The sequence below is a fragment of the Phasianus colchicus genome, unplaced genomic scaffold (assembly GCF_987193195.1).
Source record: "Phasianus colchicus unplaced genomic scaffold, bPhaCol1.hap1.1 HAP1_SCAFFOLD_43, whole genome shotgun sequence".
Taxonomy (NCBI): domain Eukaryota; kingdom Metazoa; phylum Chordata; class Aves; order Galliformes; family Phasianidae; genus Phasianus; species Phasianus colchicus.
Genome location: NW_028325223.1, coordinates 664,736 through 683,733, shown reverse-complemented (window position 1 = coordinate 683,733; position 18,998 = coordinate 664,736). Strand labels below are relative to the sequence as shown.

At 42.2% G+C, this 18,998-nt stretch overlaps 1 long non-coding RNA gene across 1 annotated transcript; it reads left to right on the top strand.

Annotated features, from left to right (window-relative positions):
- The first annotated feature begins 15,980 nt into the window (after positions 1 to 15,980).
- On the top strand, positions 15,981 to 18,783 carry LOC149912119 (uncharacterized). The gene is made up of 3 exons (XR_016462371.1): positions 15,981 to 16,078; positions 16,685 to 16,804; positions 18,695 to 18,783. It is a non-coding gene; the product is annotated as an uncharacterized LOC149912119 (long non-coding RNA).
- The last annotated feature ends 215 nt before the right edge of the window (positions 18,784 to 18,998 follow it).

Genomic DNA, 18,998 nt, shown 5'->3' with positions numbered 1-18,998 from the left:
ACTTAGGGATCCATGACCCAGATTTGTAAAATATTTAGATACTGAACAATTTAGGTGGGCTTTGTGAGGGATTACTTTTTATTAAGTGCCTAGCTTCTATTGTTTCAGTTTGGTTCCTGGAGATATTCACCTATCTGTCACAGGCACCTGTCTTTTGAAAACAGAGACTGATGATAATTGCACAAAACCAGGAAGGGATTGTACCTGGAAAGATCTGTCCTGCAAAGGCATAAGTGCAAGTGTCTTAATTTTGAGGAAGAGAGATTGTTTGGTGGGCTTTTTGGACTGTCATCAATGATGAAATGCCGTAAGGCAAATCATTTCACGTGCGTCATGCCACGTTATTTTGTCCCTAGCTCTACAGCTCCCTCACCTAACACTGTAATACACGTCTTAGCCTCACCTAGGCCAAATCCATTCTCAAAGCGGGAGGAAGCCTCTGGTATACAAAAGGAGCCATAAAGTAGCTCATAGTCATGTGGGTCATGTAGTCATATAGGGTGAGACCTACGTTCCAGAAATGCGCTTTCCCCACACTTGGGGACTGGGCTGGACCTCGGCGGCTGCATTTCCCTCGTCCCCCACCAGGGGGCGCTGCTCCCCATCCAGCTCAGCACGCACCCTGCGCTCACTTCCAGGGGGCGTTCTCAGCAGCGTGCGCCCTTTGCACCGGGCAGCCCGGGCTGCGCTTTACTGACGTGCTGCTCGGCCGCGTTCACAACGTGTGCTCCAGTCAGCCCGCAGGCTGTCGGCTTTTCAGCGTCTATTACACAGCCCAGTGCCGGAGCTGGTGTGCGCTAAAGGCACCTGCAGCTGCCGGGACAGCCTGAAGAAAAGCCTCGGGAGGGGTTTGCACGACCCCAGGTGAGCCGTCAGCCCGGCGCTAAGCGCACAGAAGGGAACGCTGGAAGGGCCGCTAGAGGCAGATGTTGCCTGCTGGGTCCCCGAAGGGAAACTGCGGGCTGCCGGGGAGAGAGAGGGGAGTGGAAATTCCCCCGCTGGAGGCTTCCCATTCAGACACTCCAAAGGAGGAGTTGAAAGCTGCCATCAATCCATGCGTGCAGAGCTGTGGAGCGGGATCATCTCGTGTCTGCCGTGGCCCAGAGGGAGAAACGCACTCCCGGCTGGGCTGCGTTACACAGAGCCAACGGGGCAGCAGAGCACGCTGAGCTCCTCTGCTCACTTCCTCACTGTCCCAGCTCCAACCCCTTCCTGTGCCTCTCGGAGCCCAAGCCGGGCTGCAACACGCCTGGGAACCGCTGCTCCCCTCGTTGCAGCCCGTCTGGCCCAGCAAACCTGCCGTGCTGGGCAGGAGCTGGGGCCGGGACCGGGCTCCCGCCTGGGCTACAGCAGCGCCGGTTCCGCCCCGCCCGGTGCCGCTCCCCGCTGCCCTCCCGCCGCTGCTGGCAGGGGGCAGGAAGCGTGCGCTCCTCTGCACGAGGCACGAAGGGCTCCTACCTTGGGTGCGGAGCAGGCTGCTCCCACCTCTGGTGCAGGCAACCGGGCTCCTGGGAGTCGCTCCTGGGAGAGCAGAGGATGCCGAGTGCCCGCAGCCCGGAGCTGGCCGCAGGACGGCCTTGCTGCACCTCCTGCCGCCGCGGTGCTGCCCGGATGGCTTCCAGCCAGGCTCTGGCCGCTTCGGCACAGCCTCAGGTGCCGGGCAGCAATTCCCACAGCGAGCACGCCCCGAGCCGGCTGCCAGGCCGTGGGCAGTTTCACAGCTCGTTCTCGTGGCACATCTGCACCCGTGGGAGAGAGGGGAGGATGGGGGCTGTGTGTTGTTACGCTAATGAAGCGTCGCTCTCTGCTCCGTCCCTTTGCTTCCTTTGCTGGGGACATTCGCACATCCTTGCGGTCGCACATCCCCACGTTGCTGTCCTGGCGCTCCTTTAACTCCTCTCACCCGTGAGCAGGTCCCAGAAGAGGCAATCTCCGGCTGCCCTGCTCTCGAGGGCAGCATCTCCCTGCAGCTGGCTCACTTCCTCACTGAGCGCTGCCCATGGCACTCATGGCACGTTTCTCCTCACTGAGCGAGTGACTTCTATTGCTAACAACTTCCTATCCTGCTTTCTCAATTCGGTCTTCTCTGCAAGGCATGAGCATGGTTAAGCTCTCTGTGTACGAGGGCCAGCTCTGCTGTTCACTTATGTAGATCTACAGACTTTAAGGTCACCCAGGAGGAACCGCCCTCGGGGTAACCGGGGGTTTGTGTCCAGAGAAGACTGCTTCCTCTTCTATTGCATTTTCTGTGGGGCAAAAGTGGCTCCAAGTTTCACTTGGCAATGTTTAAACTCTACGCATCTTTCTGCAGGGGATGTTCCTCTGAACTTTGCCGTGATCACAGCCGCATCTCTTTCCTTTGTGCTGGTAACCCAGCTGCACGCATGAGCAAAATTATTTCCTCCGCTCACATCAAAGTCTTCTAGAAAGCAATGGTTTTGTAACAAAAGGGCCAGTATCCCTATGGCAGAGGAGGTTAACACATCCTCTTCTGACTCTGCTCTTGAGAAGAAAAACAAAAATAATAAAAACCAAACAAACAAACAAAAAAAAAAAAAAAGGAAGCTAACAAAGAGGCCCACCCTAGTCTAGTCTGGGACATGGTTCACCAGATTCTTCCAAGTGTTCTCACTTCTGTCTCACTCAAGGCTAAACAGAACTTCCATATGTGTGGAAGAACACAGATCATGGCCTGAACAGGATGACTTGTGGAAAATCAAACTCCATAAGCACAAAGTGGTTATAAAGCAGGTATATTTTGAGGATATTCTCAGGCACCACAGGTTTGTGATCTGCAACAGCAATGTGTATCCCATACAAGTACATTTGTTATGCATCAGTGGATGCATAATCAAAGTCAGATTTAAAAAAAATCTATTTTACATGCATACATATCCCACCAAAATGTTCAGTTGCATACTCAAACATTTTTCAATTACACTTGAACACTTTTTTAAATCATTCAGCATTTCCTTTAGAAGAGTATGTATTGCTAGTTCATTTTTAAAAGATTTTTTAAGGTTTTTTGATGGAATACTGTATAATCAATGAATGTACAGATGTTATAACAGAATCACTGAATGGCCAGGGTTGGAAGGGACCTCAAGGATTGTGGATCGCCAACCTCCCTGCACATGCAGGGCCACCAACCTCCCCATTTAATGCTAGACCAGGCTACCCAGGGCCTCATAAAATCTGGCCTTGAACACATTCAGAGATGGGGCATCCACAACCCCTCTAGGCAGCTGTTCCAACACCTCACCACTCTCTCTGTAAAGAACTTCCCCCTGACATCCAACTTAAATCTTCCCTCCCTCAACTTCAAACCATTTCCCCTCGTCCTGCCATTATCTACCCTTTCAAAGAGATGACTCCCCTCCTCTTTGTAGACTCTCTTTAGGTACCGGAATGCTGCTAAGAGGTCACCCTGCAGCCTTCTTTTCTCCAGGCTGAACAAGCCCAACTCCCTCAGCCTGTCCTCACAGGGGACGTGTTCCATCCCTCTGATCATCTTTGTGGCCCTCCTTCAGAAAAATTGATTTAGAAATACTAAATTTTTTTTTATGGGACACTTGGACTTTGTTTATCTTTTAGAAAGTCACAATAAATTAAATAAGATTTAAATACATTCCCTTAAATATTTTCTTTGCTCTGAAAGTAATGCTTCCCATTTATCAAATTGTATCATCATAATCTTATATAATATAGTTTCCATTTAAATAGAATAAGTTCTAAGCTACAGAAGATTATTTTTCAATGTAGTCACCATGACTATCTATGCATTTTTGGTGGTGATTGAAGAAGGGCTTGTATGCTGCATGTATTGTTTAAAAAAAAAAAAAAAAAAGCCTGGAGCAGCAGATTTGATCCACTATTACTGTCACCACTGCTGAAACACACCACCTAACACACTATGCTAACACTGACTGTTAAATCTCTGTGAATGTTCATCAAGTATTGAAGAATGTCAATGGATGCTGTTTTTTCCACATGGAGGAATTCAGTTATATCTTTGTTTCATGTGCACTTCTGTGTCAGATATAATTTTCACAGACTGCCACTATGCTGCCATCATGGCAACAAAATCTAGTGGGATATTGGTGGGAACGTTCAATCTCTACTGTTATACTACTGATGTCTACCTCTGATATCATGGGCCAACAAAATAAAATAGAAGGCATTGCTTTCAGAGCAGCCTTTGCATGAGAAATCTATAAATCTTTCCTTTTCACATAAGTGCTTATGTAACTTCTAGATTAGAACCTCAAACTTTTAGAAGAATGTATGTAATTAGCAAGTTCTGAAAATAAATATTTTTTTTTACATTATTAATTGTTTTCAGCATTTATTTTTCCGAACAGAACTTCATATTTCTGTATTGGTTGCTGGAAAAAGAATTATTGCTTAATTCCTTGCATGGTAACATCTCTATTTTTCTTTTTCAGAAACTTGAAGTAGTGGATTTTTAATTCTTTCAATATAAACATGTTCTTACTTCCTTTCTTCCTTCGTTTTCTCTCTCCTTGTTTTCTTTATTTCTCATGGTACATAGTTGCCCTTTTGGTTCTAAGTATATTGAACAACTTGAGAGAATAACTTTATAAAACTATAGCTATAAGAAAGTTCTTTGTTACCTAAAAGATTGCATCCCTGGATGTGTTTAAAAACCATTTGGATGTGCTGCTCAGATACATGATTTAGCAGAGGCTTGTTAGGGTAGTAAGGTTAGGTCGTTGGACTCAATGATCTTGAATGTCTTTTCCAACCTGAGTGATTCTATGATTCTATTTGTTTAGCCACAGCTGGCATTTATGTAGCATGCTTTTATTTACGGATGCTCTTGCTTAGTGATGCATGTATAAGTGTGTCTGTCCCCCCATCACTTTACCCCTGTGTACATTCTCTTCAGGTAGAGAGAAAAGCGGTGATTCTGTTTCCTATGAAGACTAAATTGCAAACAATCATACAGACTGTTACTGAACTAAAGAAAACTGAGTTAGTTGTGTTGTTTTTGGTGACATCAGTGTTGCCATGGTACCAGAGGATCTCAACGCACCCCTTTTGCTTGGGTACTTCTTATATTTTTTTCTATGCCTTGTATAGATGCAGAAAATTGTACCATTGAACTGTCCACTGGACTAATGGGGTAAGTGGGACAGCTGTCCCTTCACCGCTGCTTCATAGCTTCTCTTCTTTGACTCGTTTTCTGAGGAAAGCCTCTGAACGGAATACAACTTGCAAGCATTGGTTGTTGGTTCTGTAGGTTAGATTCAGTGAAGCTTACTTATATCTGGTTAATCTGGGGAGGATTGAGATCCTCTGTATCTCTGTCACCTGTTCCACGTTTGAGCACCCTCACAGTGAGAGCCTTTTCATTCTACTAAGTGTCACCCTGGGTAGGGACACATTTCACTAGATGAGGTAAAAGGAGCAGTCCTTGAGAGCAGCCCTGCAGAGAAGAACCTGGGCGTCCTGATGGATGATAAACTTAACATGAGCCAGCAGTGCTCTTGCAGCTCAGAAAGCAAATGGTATACAGGGCTCCATCAGAAAAGGGGTGGTCAGCAGGGACAGGGAGGTGATTGTCCCTCTCCACTCTGCTCTTGTGGGGACCCATCTGGAGTACTGTGTCCAGATCTGGAGCCTCCAGTACAAGAAAGACAGAACTGATGGAGAGGGTCCAGAGGACGACCACAGAGATGATCATGGGACTGGAGCACCTTCCCTACCAAGATAGTCTGAGGGAGCTGGGCTTCTTCAGTCTGGAGAAAAGAAGGCTGCAGGGTGACCTCACTGCAGCCTTTCAGTACCTAAAGGGAGCCTACAAACTGGAGGGGAGTCATTTCTTTGAAAGAGTAGACAACAGCAGGACAAGGGAAAATGGGTTTAAGTTGAGAGAGGGAAGATTTAGGTTGGATGTCAGGGGGAAGTTCTTTACAGAGAGAGTGGTGAGGTGCTGGAACAGCTGCCAAGAGAGGTTGTGGATGCCCCATCCCTGGAGGTGTTCAAGGCCAGATTGGATGGGGCCCTGGGCAGCCTGGTCTAGCATTAAATGTGGAGGTTGGTGGCTGTGCACATGGCAGGGGGGTTGGAGATTCATGATCCTTGAGGTCTCTTCCAACCCTGGCCACCTGTGATTCTGCAATTTTTCTGGGAGGCAATTAAAGTTAACGTAAATACAGTTTTGCAGCTTACTGCTGTGCTTTCTGGAAACTTTTGCCTGTGTAGCTGTGCTCATCAGAGGTCATATTTCACTGCAGTCTGGCTGACATAAATAAGCCAGAAAGGTAGGTAGTATATATCTCAAGTGAAGCAGCAAATGACAAATTCACCAAGAAGTTTAAAAAATCGCTGCACTGCCCAATAACTCAGTGTATTCTTCTATGTTTTAAATACATGAGAAGACAATGCATTCCTGGAGCATGCCTGAAAATCAGTAAAGATGTGCAAGTTGACAACACATTCTAGCAAATCACACTGCCATGGCTTAATACAGTATTTTCCTACAAATGATCTTTACTGCTTTTTTGCTGAAGGTTATTGATCCTTCTGAGAATTTTCACCAGCTTCAGTGGGTCCAGTGCTTCATAGTATAGCTTAAAAAAAAACAAACAGGACCTTCTCCCTGCCTATCTTCAAGCTCTGTTTCCTTGTAGGAAGGTTACTGAACCTCATGTGGCCTGTAGCTTCCCATACAGTAATCTTTTTTTGCTGCAGATTTTTAAGAGTGATCCTTATTCCCCTAGCATTAAAAACAGCATCTTTCTTTCACACAGCCACTTGATTGTGTTCTTAAAATGAGATAATGACAATTTCCACTCTTGAAGATATTCAAAGCTCTGGATACTTGAAGCTCTGGATGTACTTATGGGCAACCTGCTCTAGCTGATTCTGCTTGAGCTGGGGGATGGACGAGATGACCTCTAGAAGTCCTTCCAATCTCAACAATTTTGCAAGTTTCTGAAGATGAAATTATAGCTGAGGCAAATACAGTTCTCCCAGTCCCCTACCAATCCTTTCCAACAAGTTTCTAATAATAATATATTGTTGATCTTCATTTTGATTTTACTTTCATGTTATCTCACACAAAGTGGGGGGACATAGGACAGGAAGTAAAAAAGAACAACATAAAAGGAATGATGAATATTTTCACAAAATTAAATTATGTGGCCTGCCATATCTGAAGAAAAAGAAGGATATAAGTTCTTTTGAGAATTGCGGTTTAACTTGTCACGTAGCTAAACATCACACAGCCATTCACTCTCTCCAGACTCCCCCTTTCCATCCCAGATGGAATGAGGGAGAGAATTGGGGAAAAAAAAAAAAAAAAAAAAAACAGGAATTGCAGGTTGAGATAAAAACTATACACTAAGAAAGAAGAGGAAAATGGGAAGAAATGCAACTATAAATATATAAATGCATACATTATACAGCCACAGTGCAATTACTCTCTACCTACTGACCAATCCACAGCAATAAATACAACTCCCTGCTGACCTGTGGCCTGCCAGCAATGCAAGTTCTTACCCCATACCAACCAATGCCCAGCAACCCTCAAGGGGTGTCTGTCCCATGTCCTGGCCTTCATCAATACTAGAGCACTTCTCCACCAGTCCAAGTCAATCTACATCCCCATCCCCCTTCAAACTTAGTTTACAGGTCTTTGGATGAGCCCTGCTAATTCCTGTTCCAGAACCCTTTTGCTACTGTGAAATAAACCTTTTCCATGTATTACTGTCAGGTCTGGTGTCTTATAAAACCAGCCATGATCAAAGAACTCAAAGCCCTGCCTGTAGCATCAGTCTTGTAGCCAGGCATTTATGGACTGGATCCTTCTATTCCATCCCATGTCATCACCTGAAAATGAAGGGAGGGAAGAGAAAATAACTTGTGCCCCAGACCCTTTCACCAACTGTCCCAAGGCCTTGAAGACTTTCTTCATTCCCCTCAGACTATGGGATGCAGTTTCCTCCCCATCTGTGGAAGATCAGCAGAGGGTAGTAGTCATGACCTTCTGCATGTCATATTTTATAGAATAACCCTTGGCCTAATTCTGGCCACCTGTCCTGGCTCCACCCTCCCCTTGCAGTCATGCGTATAGTGGTGACTTCTTTTTCCCACTAAGCGGCCTGTCCTGGCTTGGCCATGGACATGCTCCCATGACTAAGCAAAAGCCAAGACATCTTTATTTCAGCTGAAACCAGAACAAGTGTTAAAAAGGACACAAAAGCATACAAAAAAAAAAAAAAAAAAAAAAAAAAACCTAAATTTAAATTTAGAAAAAGTTTGGCTTTCTTGAGTTCCAAGGTGATATAGTCTCCTTGTTGTCCTTCTCCATGGAAAATTACACCTTCACTTTCAGAGGTCTTAAATTTCAGAGAGATGACATCTTTCAATGTTTTCATTTTCTTGTTCCTGAATCTGTATGGTAGCACTACATGGCCATCAAAATTGATAACATCAGCCCCTAATGAAGAAAAAAAAAAACAAAAAAAAAAAACATAACATTGTTTATGAGCGATTATATATTCCAGTAGCTATTGGAAAAAACAGATACGTTGTATGTAGATTGTATCTGAACAGAATAAAAACTTGTGCAAGTGCAGTATGCATTGCAAATATATTTTCTATTGACCAAGGATTATTCCTATAAAAAGTAGGAACGAGGAAGGGCATAAGTTTAATTCATAGGATGTAAAAAAGCAGCATCAGGAAAACAAATACTGCCACAGTACTAATTTTATTCTGACTTTTCTTAAATGTATTTGCTTTCCTATGCATTTTCTTAACTAGTTGACAACTTCTGAGTTATCATTAATTACTCATATTATGCCTCCTAAAATCAAATATATGCATCTGTGAAGACTGTAATCACTAAGACATGAAACTAAAAAAATTGTGTAGGAGTTTTAAAATATTTTTCCTTGCCTTGTTCAGTTGTATATAGAAATGTTTGATAAAATTTAGCTTCAACTGGTCTTGAGAAGAAAAAATTCTATCATTTGGACCAAGCTTTTATCTAGGTTTGGTTTTATTCAAAATCAGGGAGGGAAACTGAGGGATGCAATGATTATCTTTTAAAGTTAATCCAATATTCATGTAAAAGTTGCATAATATACTACAAAATTTGATATATTCTTATTTTCATTTTTTTAAGAATGAGACAGAATTTTTCACAACTTTTTTTGGATGCACGGTCCAGAAGTAATAGCTACAGAATTTCATTTCAATGAACAGGCATACTTCTAGTGAGTTTTGAATCTTCTCTTTTAAAAACAGTTCAGTAAAAGACTGCAAACATATAGATCTTTAAAATTTTATAGATTTGTTTAATAAAACCCTTTAAAAGCCACTTAACCTGTGACCAGTAACTAGTGCCCTAGCTATTATTTCTATGAGTATTTCCTCCTCTCTATTCACAACTAATAATTTAAATTCTTTAAAAATAATTCTTTCAAATGTTGATCTTTTTAAAGAAAAGAGTCTTCCCCACTTATATTCTACGGAAGCGTCCACTGTTATTGGCACAACATATTAGTATAATTCATTTCATGTTCTGAATTAAATAAAAAATAAAATTTATCATAAATTCTTCAATTACATCTTCCTTATTTTTGCCTGCTTCTATTGTGTGCCTATTTTCTTGTGTGACTGCTTGTAACTTTCTAAAAATCCTAACTAGTTTTTGTTATCATGGTGGAAAGTAACTTAAATCTTTCAGACCTTCTCAAAAACACACAAACAAAAACATTCCATTGTGCAGTTAGTGCAGCAGAATCTTAAAAAATTCCATTATAGCATTTTGTACATGATTAATATTACATATAAATGATTAATAAATTATATATATTTCAGTTCAAATTTAGGTAGTCAACATTATCCGCTATTATGTTAAAAAAGTTGCCTTTGTTTTTGGCAACATATGTCAGACATGCATTTTAAAAAATGCTTACTTTGAAGTAATTCTTGAAATATTATTTTTCATCCAGATTCAGTGAAGCGCCTAAAGAAATGTCTACAACCTTGCCTAAATGTCTGGGAATTTAGGGGATACCAAAATGATCTGCTGAGTCAATTTTTACGAGTTCTGAGTCCTCAACTGCTATCAAGAGACTGCTTATGTACAGCATCAATGTAGGCTTCTTTTCACATTCTATAATTTCCAGGAACATTTTTGCAGTGATAGAAAAGTTACCTGAGTGTCAGAGAAAAGCAAGCTTCATGATGTTTATTCTTTACTGAAAGTATGTACAAACAGAACCAATGTTTCATTCTATTTCATTGTCCAGTCACAAAATCCACAACACATCTTCTATTCATTAACTAAACAACAGTCAGTTGAGATCAAGGCTCGCAGTTATGTTTATTAAGTGCCTGTCCATACATCCTTTCACCATTAAGCAAAGTGAGTTTTCTGATATACGCACCAACACATTATGTTTCTGTCCTTCAGGATTTTTCCAGCTAGACCAGGCATGTCCAACCCATGGACTGTGGGCAACATGCAATCTGGCGCAGCCTGTCAAGAGGCCCAGCCTCTGCCCCTCACCACCATGGTGATTAGTCTTCTTAACCTACCTGCCTGGTCTGGCCCTAGGTGCTCACCTAGAAACAACCACACATAGATCTGCCACTAACATCATGGTGACTGAAACCAGGAGCTCAGTGTACAGGTAAGTCAGGTTATGGCAAATAATTTTATACTATTTGATACTTTAGCCAAAAGCAGTACTGCAAACAGTGAAAAACATGCAGCCATGCTTTCTGTTTTGATAAAGGAATTTGAGACTATATTTCAAGACTGATGAAAAGAATCTTTTTTTCTTTTCTTTTCTTTTCTTTTCTTTTCTTTTCTTTTCTTTTCTTTTCTTTTCTTTTCTTTTCTTTTCTTTTCTTTTCTTTTCTTTTCTTTTCTTTTCTTTTCTTTTCTTTTCTTTTCTTTTCTTTTCTTTTCTTTTCTTTTCTCTCCTCTCCTCTCCTCTCCTCTCCTCTCCTTTTCCTTTCCTTTCCTTTCCTCTCCTTTCCTCTCCTTTCCTCTCCTCTCCTCTCCTTGCTATGTTCTCTTGAAGATAATAACAAGCTCCAAGCCTGTTAACAAGTCTCCTGTGAGACAAGACTTACTGAAGAATAGTCATTCTCAAGTAATCACTGGTCCTTTACTACATTAAAAAATTTCCAGTAAAATGTCTAATAGACAAGTTTGAGACAGTCTTCCATAAATCATCTCAGCTGTATATGTTAAATATTATGAGCAGGATGTGGACATAAGGTTTGATTTTTTTTTTCATTGTCTGATATTAGCATTAACACATATGCAATCTCAGTCAAGCATTTTCATTATCTTTCTTAATGGTTATCTTCTGAGAATTTGTTTAGGAGTGCATTATGTTTCTATTTTTTATAAATATAAAAAGAATTTTTTAACATAAAAAAACCTCTCATGTTAACTAGCAAATGTTTAATTTGTTCTACACAGTAGAGGGAGTCTCTAACTTCATATGCAAGAGGACAATTATCATCTGTAGATCTCCATATGTTCGGAGACAATAGCCATCACAAAAAACTGAAGAGACTACATGCAGAGCTGCAGAAGGCTGTAAATCCTAGACTCACATGCACACTAACACAATACAGTCTGATCACAGTGCTGCAACTACGAGTCGTTAAACATCAGTGGGAACACCACTCCATTCTCTCATCATTGTATGTTCTCGGCTCCACTTGCACTAGGCCAACATCTAGCCTGAGGAAGAAGTTGGAAGCCTGATGCAAAAATCTGCATGAAACAAATGCTGCTTTGGCAAGAGACTTAAGAGCTGGAAAATATAGCTAACAGGTTCACAGAAGTGTAAACTCCACATTACCATCTTGAAAATTACTCTATGAAAGTTATAAAACATATGCTAGTGGAGCAGCATATTCTTGGGGGTAACTGGTACAATCTGTGAAACAAGTTCCTAGAATATGGTCTTTATTACTCTTCTTATATGACAACTTCCAATAATTTCTTGGGGAAATTCCAGAATTAAATAAAGGAAGAGTATTTTCCACAAACAAACAAACAACAGCAACAAAAAACACACAGAGAGCTTTTTAAGCACGTTTAACTTGTTCTATTAGCAATTACGTTCTCTCTCCTGAAGTCTGTATAAAACTGGAGTTTAGTGAAGAACTTGAGGTGTATTTCACAGTTATGATCTTCAGGCAACATTATCCCAAAGTGGAACAAAGACACCCAGAGAACCGGTTCCCTACTTAGTGAATTCAGTAAAGCAAGACATGCAATCCACCATAACATCTTCTATTAAACACAACACTTGTGGCAAAAAGAAGCTTTTAAGTCCACAAGCCCTTCTCTTTCAAGTACACAATCCTCAAGACAATAATGATAAACTTTCTAGTTTGATCTGTATCAAAAAAGCAAAGCAGTGGCTACTGAGGTTTTCGGAGAAAGCAAACTTTTATTTGTCGGCTTGAAGTAGCTGCAGCAACTTGCTAAAAGGAAAGCAATAGCCATCTTTCTATAGAATTTCAGAGGTACTAACAGACACAATCAATGATAAGCACTATAATATTAAAGGAAACAAATGAGAAAATTAGATCAGTAGAGAATGAGACCACCAAATGAAGTCTCAGTGCAAGACTGAAAGGCAGAAGTAATACTTCAAATGGCTACAGAAAAGCACTATGAAGGAGTCCAAAACTTGTAGATTGAAACTTCGTAAGTTTTTAAAGGTATGATGAAATACTGGAAGCAATATTCCACACCAGAAAGTTTCAACAGGAGTATTTCAGCAAATATCAGCCAACTCCATACAATGTCTTATGAAGGAATCTTTTTATAGTAATCAAGCAGAGATCCCAAATACATCCGTTAAATAATCATTTTATGTCACTCTTTCCATGATCGCTCAAGACATAAAGGGTTTTAAATTGACTATTTTACAGAAGAATTTAATTGCATTTACTCCAATTATATCCCAGGTTTCTTTCTGATACTACAGATCCTAGTTAAGCAACTGTAAATAGGGATGGCAAAGAGAAACTCTGCTTTGATTCCCAAGACACTAGCATTTGAGCTTAGAATCAGAAAATCATAGAATGGCTTGGGTTGGAAGGGACCCTCAAAGATCATGAAGCTCCAACCCCTCCACCATATGCAGGGCCACCAACCTCCCTATTAAATATTAGACCAGGCTGCCCAGGACCTCATCCAACTGGCCTTGAACACCTCCAGGAAGAGGGGTGTCCACAGCCTCTCTGGGCAGCCTGTTCCAGCACCTCACCATTCACTCTGTAAAGAACTTCCCCTGATACTCAACCTAAATCCTCCCTCCCTCAACTTAAAGCCATTTCCCCTTGTCCTGCCATTATCTTAAGCTTACCTTAACATAGCTCCTCAGGTCACATACACAAGGTGGGAAAACTGGCATACTTCATAGGATGATCATCTTTTAAAATAGGTGTTTCTGTCCAGCAGCTATACTATCCCAATCCACTCCCTTTCAATTCATCTAGCCTCCCTACAAACCAACCCCAACTGCAGTCTTGTTATTGAAAGCACGGTAACAGGTATGAGAGCTGATTCAGAATTGGTGTCTGACAAATACAGTTTTGCAATTAACGGAGCAACAAATGACTCTTTTCCTACTTCGACATGTGGAGCAGATGCGAGTAGTAGAGGGATGGAATGAGAACAAGTTTTTTTCTGTTACAAACAGAATTCACATTCTTACTCTCAACTATTCCAAAATTCAACAGATTTCAATGCTCTCTGATTTAGGTTTTGTAACAGAAAACTGAACATCCCTCATCTGCTTAAGCCTTCAAAGAATGCTTCTGCCACTTCAGTTTTGTTAGATTTGTAATATGGAATCAGCACTCTCTTGACCTTTGCCCTGTGAAATAAATTGTTATGCTGCTCCTTTAATGTATTTCCATCCATTACTGCATGGATGGCATCACATCTGCAATAGAACCCAACATTCACCACCAAGTAACCAATCGATGCCTTGTAAAAAAGGGCTGATCTGAAATAATAAACACATTTTCCTTACTCTGTCTTGTATCTGAACAGGTATTAACCAGACCCAGTTGTACCACAGCACTGGTAAAATACTGAAAGCAGAAGGCACTGCCATGTGATCTTATGCTGTAAGGCAGGCCCTGTAAGTAATAACTGAAGTTTTATTCTCAAGTCAGCACCAGACACCAAGGCTTCATACATGTATGAGTCCCAATTAGGAAGTTCAGCTTTTCAAAAACCAGAGTTAAATATGTTAAAGGCTGCTATTTAATGATTTCACAATGCAGCAAGCTGTTAATGACAGGTAAATTCAGCAGAAGTAGAACTTCCATATGCAGAAGATCATTAACAACATCAAATTTACTACATCTAAGAGCCACTAACAGAGCCCAGTAAGCCATATCAATTTTATCTACAAATATCAGTCTTCCAGAGGTGAGTTTTTGCACACTTGAAATGTACAAAAGATCAATGAATAATTGTCTCACCTGAAGCTGGAAAGCATCAGTTTTTCAAGTTAATTTGGTATAGACTTTCTGCACCGAACGTTTACTGTTTCAAGACCTCAAGAGGAGATGAGCAATTGCTTGCGCATCCGTTGTTATAAATCTAGATTACAAGTATCTGTGTGTATATGTAGATATACATGCCATAATTATTATGCTTTTCTTTTTCTCTATCTCATTTTTTCCCTCATTTCTCCTCTCCATCTCACTGAGATGGGGGCAGTGAATGAACAGCCACGTGACGCTCAGTGATCTGCTGGGTTAAACCCCAATGCATCACCATATCTTAAAGAACTTGCACGCTGTAAAAGATTTCTTCTTTTAAGAATGTTGCAACAAAACGTTGCTGGCATGCCATACAGAGACTTCCTAGCCTAGAAGGAAAAAAAAAACGTCAAGCAGCAGCTATTCAGTTTGAGATGTAAGGATAATTTATCTGTAGGCATGGCATTAATATGTAGCAGAACTAAACCTATTCCTTAATAGAGGACATAAGAGAACGAACACTGACCTAAGAGACCAGGGAATGGGAGAAAGGAGGAAGCAGCAAATTTAACATGTGGAATCACTTGCCTGGAAGCTAAACAGATTAGCTGGAAACTTTTCACTCACTTGGTTAAGGTATTAAGAACACAAACATTATGTATGGATAAGATTATGAGAATGACTTGAATTAATAAAGCTGATACTCCACTCATACTGAGCTTACTTGACAAATGTATAGCTTGTATAGCTGCAGCTGTTGAGATGCACAAGCTCTGCTTATTACCAACAACCTAACTGTACAGTGTACATGTAATTCAACTTTGCTATTGCTAGACTCTGATTTAAGAACTGTTCAGAAAATCCTGGACTCCCAGTGATATAAAGTATACTCCACCAGGACTATCTTAATAAAGTAGTTCACAAACATACATTCTTGACTATGCTTAAGGAGTTACAAAAGTGACAGAATCTCACTGCAGGTTACTTCAGTTCTTTCTCCCTACCCTAGGTTCACAAACAAGTGAAGAAACAAAAAAATTAGAAACATCTTCACATACCAGTTATCATTTCTGCAAGCCGAGATTACAGCTTTGAGAGTGTGGGAGATATTTCCATCCTCCTGATGGCTGAGCCAAGAGGGAAAAAGGGGAGGGGAACAAAAAACGTCCATCTATGAGGCGAAAGCTCCCGAACGAGAAGCCCCGGGCACAATCCCGCGGCACCAACCCCGGCCCGCAGCGGGGGCCCGGCCACCGCCCTCAGCGGCCCCACCCGCAGCCCCGCGCCCGTTGCTCGGCAGCTGCGAGCCAACCGAGCCTGCCGGGAAGGCGGAGGGGCAGCACAACGGATAGCTCCTATTGGTCGAAGGAGGTGAGGGCGGAGCTCGAGGACGGCCGTCTTCTTCGCTATTGGCGGAGAGAGCCGTCAGTGCGGGGCGGGGGGCGGGGCCTCGCGGCTAGCGGGGTCGCGTTGAACTCCGCGTTAGGGCGGGGGAACGGAGCGAGGGGGCGGCGGCGGTCGAGGGTAAGCGAGCCGCCGGCTGCGAGGAGAGCGACGCGAGGTAGGGAGCGGCGCGGGGGCCGTCCTCACCTGTCACCGGGCGCTCAGCCCTCCCTCCTCGCGGCCCCCGGGCTCCGGCCGCGGGCGCGGTCCCTCGCGGTAGCGGCCGGGCTGGGGCTGTGCTTTCGTCTAAGGGGACCCTCGTCCGAGGGAGGGCGGCAGGCAGGCAGGCAGGCAGTGCGCGCGATGCCACCGGCTGTGCGCCGCTGCGCGGACGGATGCCGGCTGCCCTCAGGTAGGTGGGAGGGGGGCGGAGAGGGCAGACCCCGGGAAGGCCGCCTCTGGGCGCGAGGGCTCCCCGCCGCCGTCGCTGCGGCAGGCGGCACCTCGGAGTGGCGCTGCGCGAGGGGGGGAGCGGCTGGGGGCTGCGGCTGGGGGCTGCGGCTGGGGGCCGCCTCCGTGCGCGGGGCGGGGGGAGTTGCGAGGGCAGAGCCGCGCGACTTCTTATTCGTATAGCCGCGCTTCTTTTCACAGCAACGTGAATAGCTGTAAAACACATAATTCTACCTAAATTAAGTTGTTTAAATTGGAGATAAACAGATGTCTTAGACCTGCTTCTCTTTTTTTGCTGGAAGAAGTGAAGTCAATCACATTCTCTTACAAACAGGGCCTGGGTGTCCCTGTAGACAGCAGGGTGACCACAAACCAGCAATGTGGCCTTGTGGTCAAGAAGGCCAATGGTATCCTGGGATGCATTAAAAAGAATGTGGCCAGCAGGTTGAGTGAGGTGAGTGAGCAAAGTATTATTTACTAACCAGCTAACTGCAGGAGAAGACTCTTAACAGAATAGAAATTTATGTTCTTAACATGCTCCTTTTTGAAGAAAATGGTAGAAAAGACAGAAGTGAGGAATAGAGGATACTTAAACCAACCTGGATCCACTAGAAAACTTCAAAGTAGGGACAGTTACAAAAGCTCAGCTATTCCATTGAGGGAGTAAGCACGAAAAGAAAGACTGAAGCCTTTAGCTAGCAGTTTGTCAGAAAACAGTCTTAAATATGCGCAAGGGTGGAAAGAGACTTCCTATTTCCTTAAATGCAAGCAGATTGAAACAGTTTCTTTTGATTTCTGTATCTATGATTTTCATAAGCAGTTACAAGAACGGTGTTCTCAGATTGGATATTATGAGTAAATGCTTGTGTTGCATTTAAGGAAATAATAAACAGCAACTATTTCTCATCCAAGAAAAAGACAAACACGTAAACTGAATGAGCAGCTTATATACATATATCCCCTAGATATCTGTAGCACTCCCATGGTGTTGGCAGAAATGGCAGAGAATTTATAGAGATGCATACCTCCTCAAGCAGAAAGCAGAGGTTACTAAGGCACACTACCCCAGGTATCACCAATAGCAGTAGAAGCTTGTGCTTAGGCAACTCAAGTACACCTTTCACCCCCCACACGAATATTAAACATTACCATCATAGCATCCCCCCCCCCTTTTTTTTTTTCTTTCTTTCCTTTTAAATTGTCTTTTATCTCAGGCCCACGAGATGCATGGAAATCAAAAGTCCGTGAGTTATGAACAAAGAAGTTCTTTGCCACAGAAAATACGTTACATATGGAGTGAGATGTTGTGCTGTTGCCAAGCACATCAGGCTTGCTAATGTAACTTCAAATGCAGAACTTCTAGCAGAACGTGCTAGAACTAATACCATGGTACAAGCCAGAGGAGTCTTGTCTGCTGCTCTTTCCTCTCACTGCTGTCGTGGACCCTGCAACAGGCTGGATTGGACAGTGCTGGTTAAACACAGCTTGTTTCCTGAGCATTTTATCAATTATTTCTGTATTGCTGATATACAGATATAGGGTTTTTTCCTGTTCCTCTGCACAGTTGAATTTCCATTTGCCACTTTCCCAGATACTGGCATCTTGGGACCTGGGAACCAAACACAAGTCAAACTAATCCCTCTAGGTATGTCATAATGCTGGTTTTTATGTTGCTGTAATTATCTGCAGTTGTATAGAGTATTTAAGACAAATGGAACTGTTTGGTATTATGGTTTGGTACATGAAAGAAAATAAAACATCCTTTATTTTAATATATGACAAAGAATGAATAATACTTACTTGCCACCAACCACTTCTCACTTCTGACACTCTACCAAACTGATGGATGTTCTACATAAAGCAACTCTTTCCTTCTTCCCTTTTGATTTAGTAGATTTTTTTTTATTTTAATGTTTGTTTCAGTCTACATATTGAAATAGGTTTTACTGGGCACCTTTACTTCTCAAACTTTCTGCATTCAGGTTTGTAAAGAAAGGCAGACTTTTCTTCTCCAAGATCAGACAGACAGCACATTCTTTGGCCAAAAAATTCTTGTTTCTTAACAATACTGACATTTTGCTCTGCCAAGCATTTAAAAGTGCATTCCTTTTAGAGACCTTCTCTTCGTTACAGTCTATATGTAACTGTGATACATATTTTCTCTGTATTTGGGAAAACCTAATAATAGATACAATTTACCACCAAAAATATTTGCAGTCATGACTTCATCATAGACTTTTTCCTACTTTTCCAGTACTTGTTTGATACTTTCTTTTTCTAGTAGGCAAAAATTCTAAGCCCTTGTCCTCCAGTAACTGTCTTTCATTTTCTGATACATTCAAAGATAACCTTTGGAGGCATGCCTTTTTCTGGGAAGCCAAGTTCTAACAGCAGAAAAAAATTTCAAAGGCTGTATGGAGAGCATCAACTACAATGGCAATAATATCACTGACCTTGCTAGAAGGAAGAAATTGGAACCTTCTAATGTGGTAAGAACATAACTTTATCATCATCTAAACTTCTGCTTCTCCTTCTAAGGAAAGTTTGTGAGTGTGTGTGACAGATGTTCTGAAATCATATAATATATAAAACAAAGTTTGTCACATGCCTAAAGATTTCATTATACATACTTTTATGATTTTTTTTTG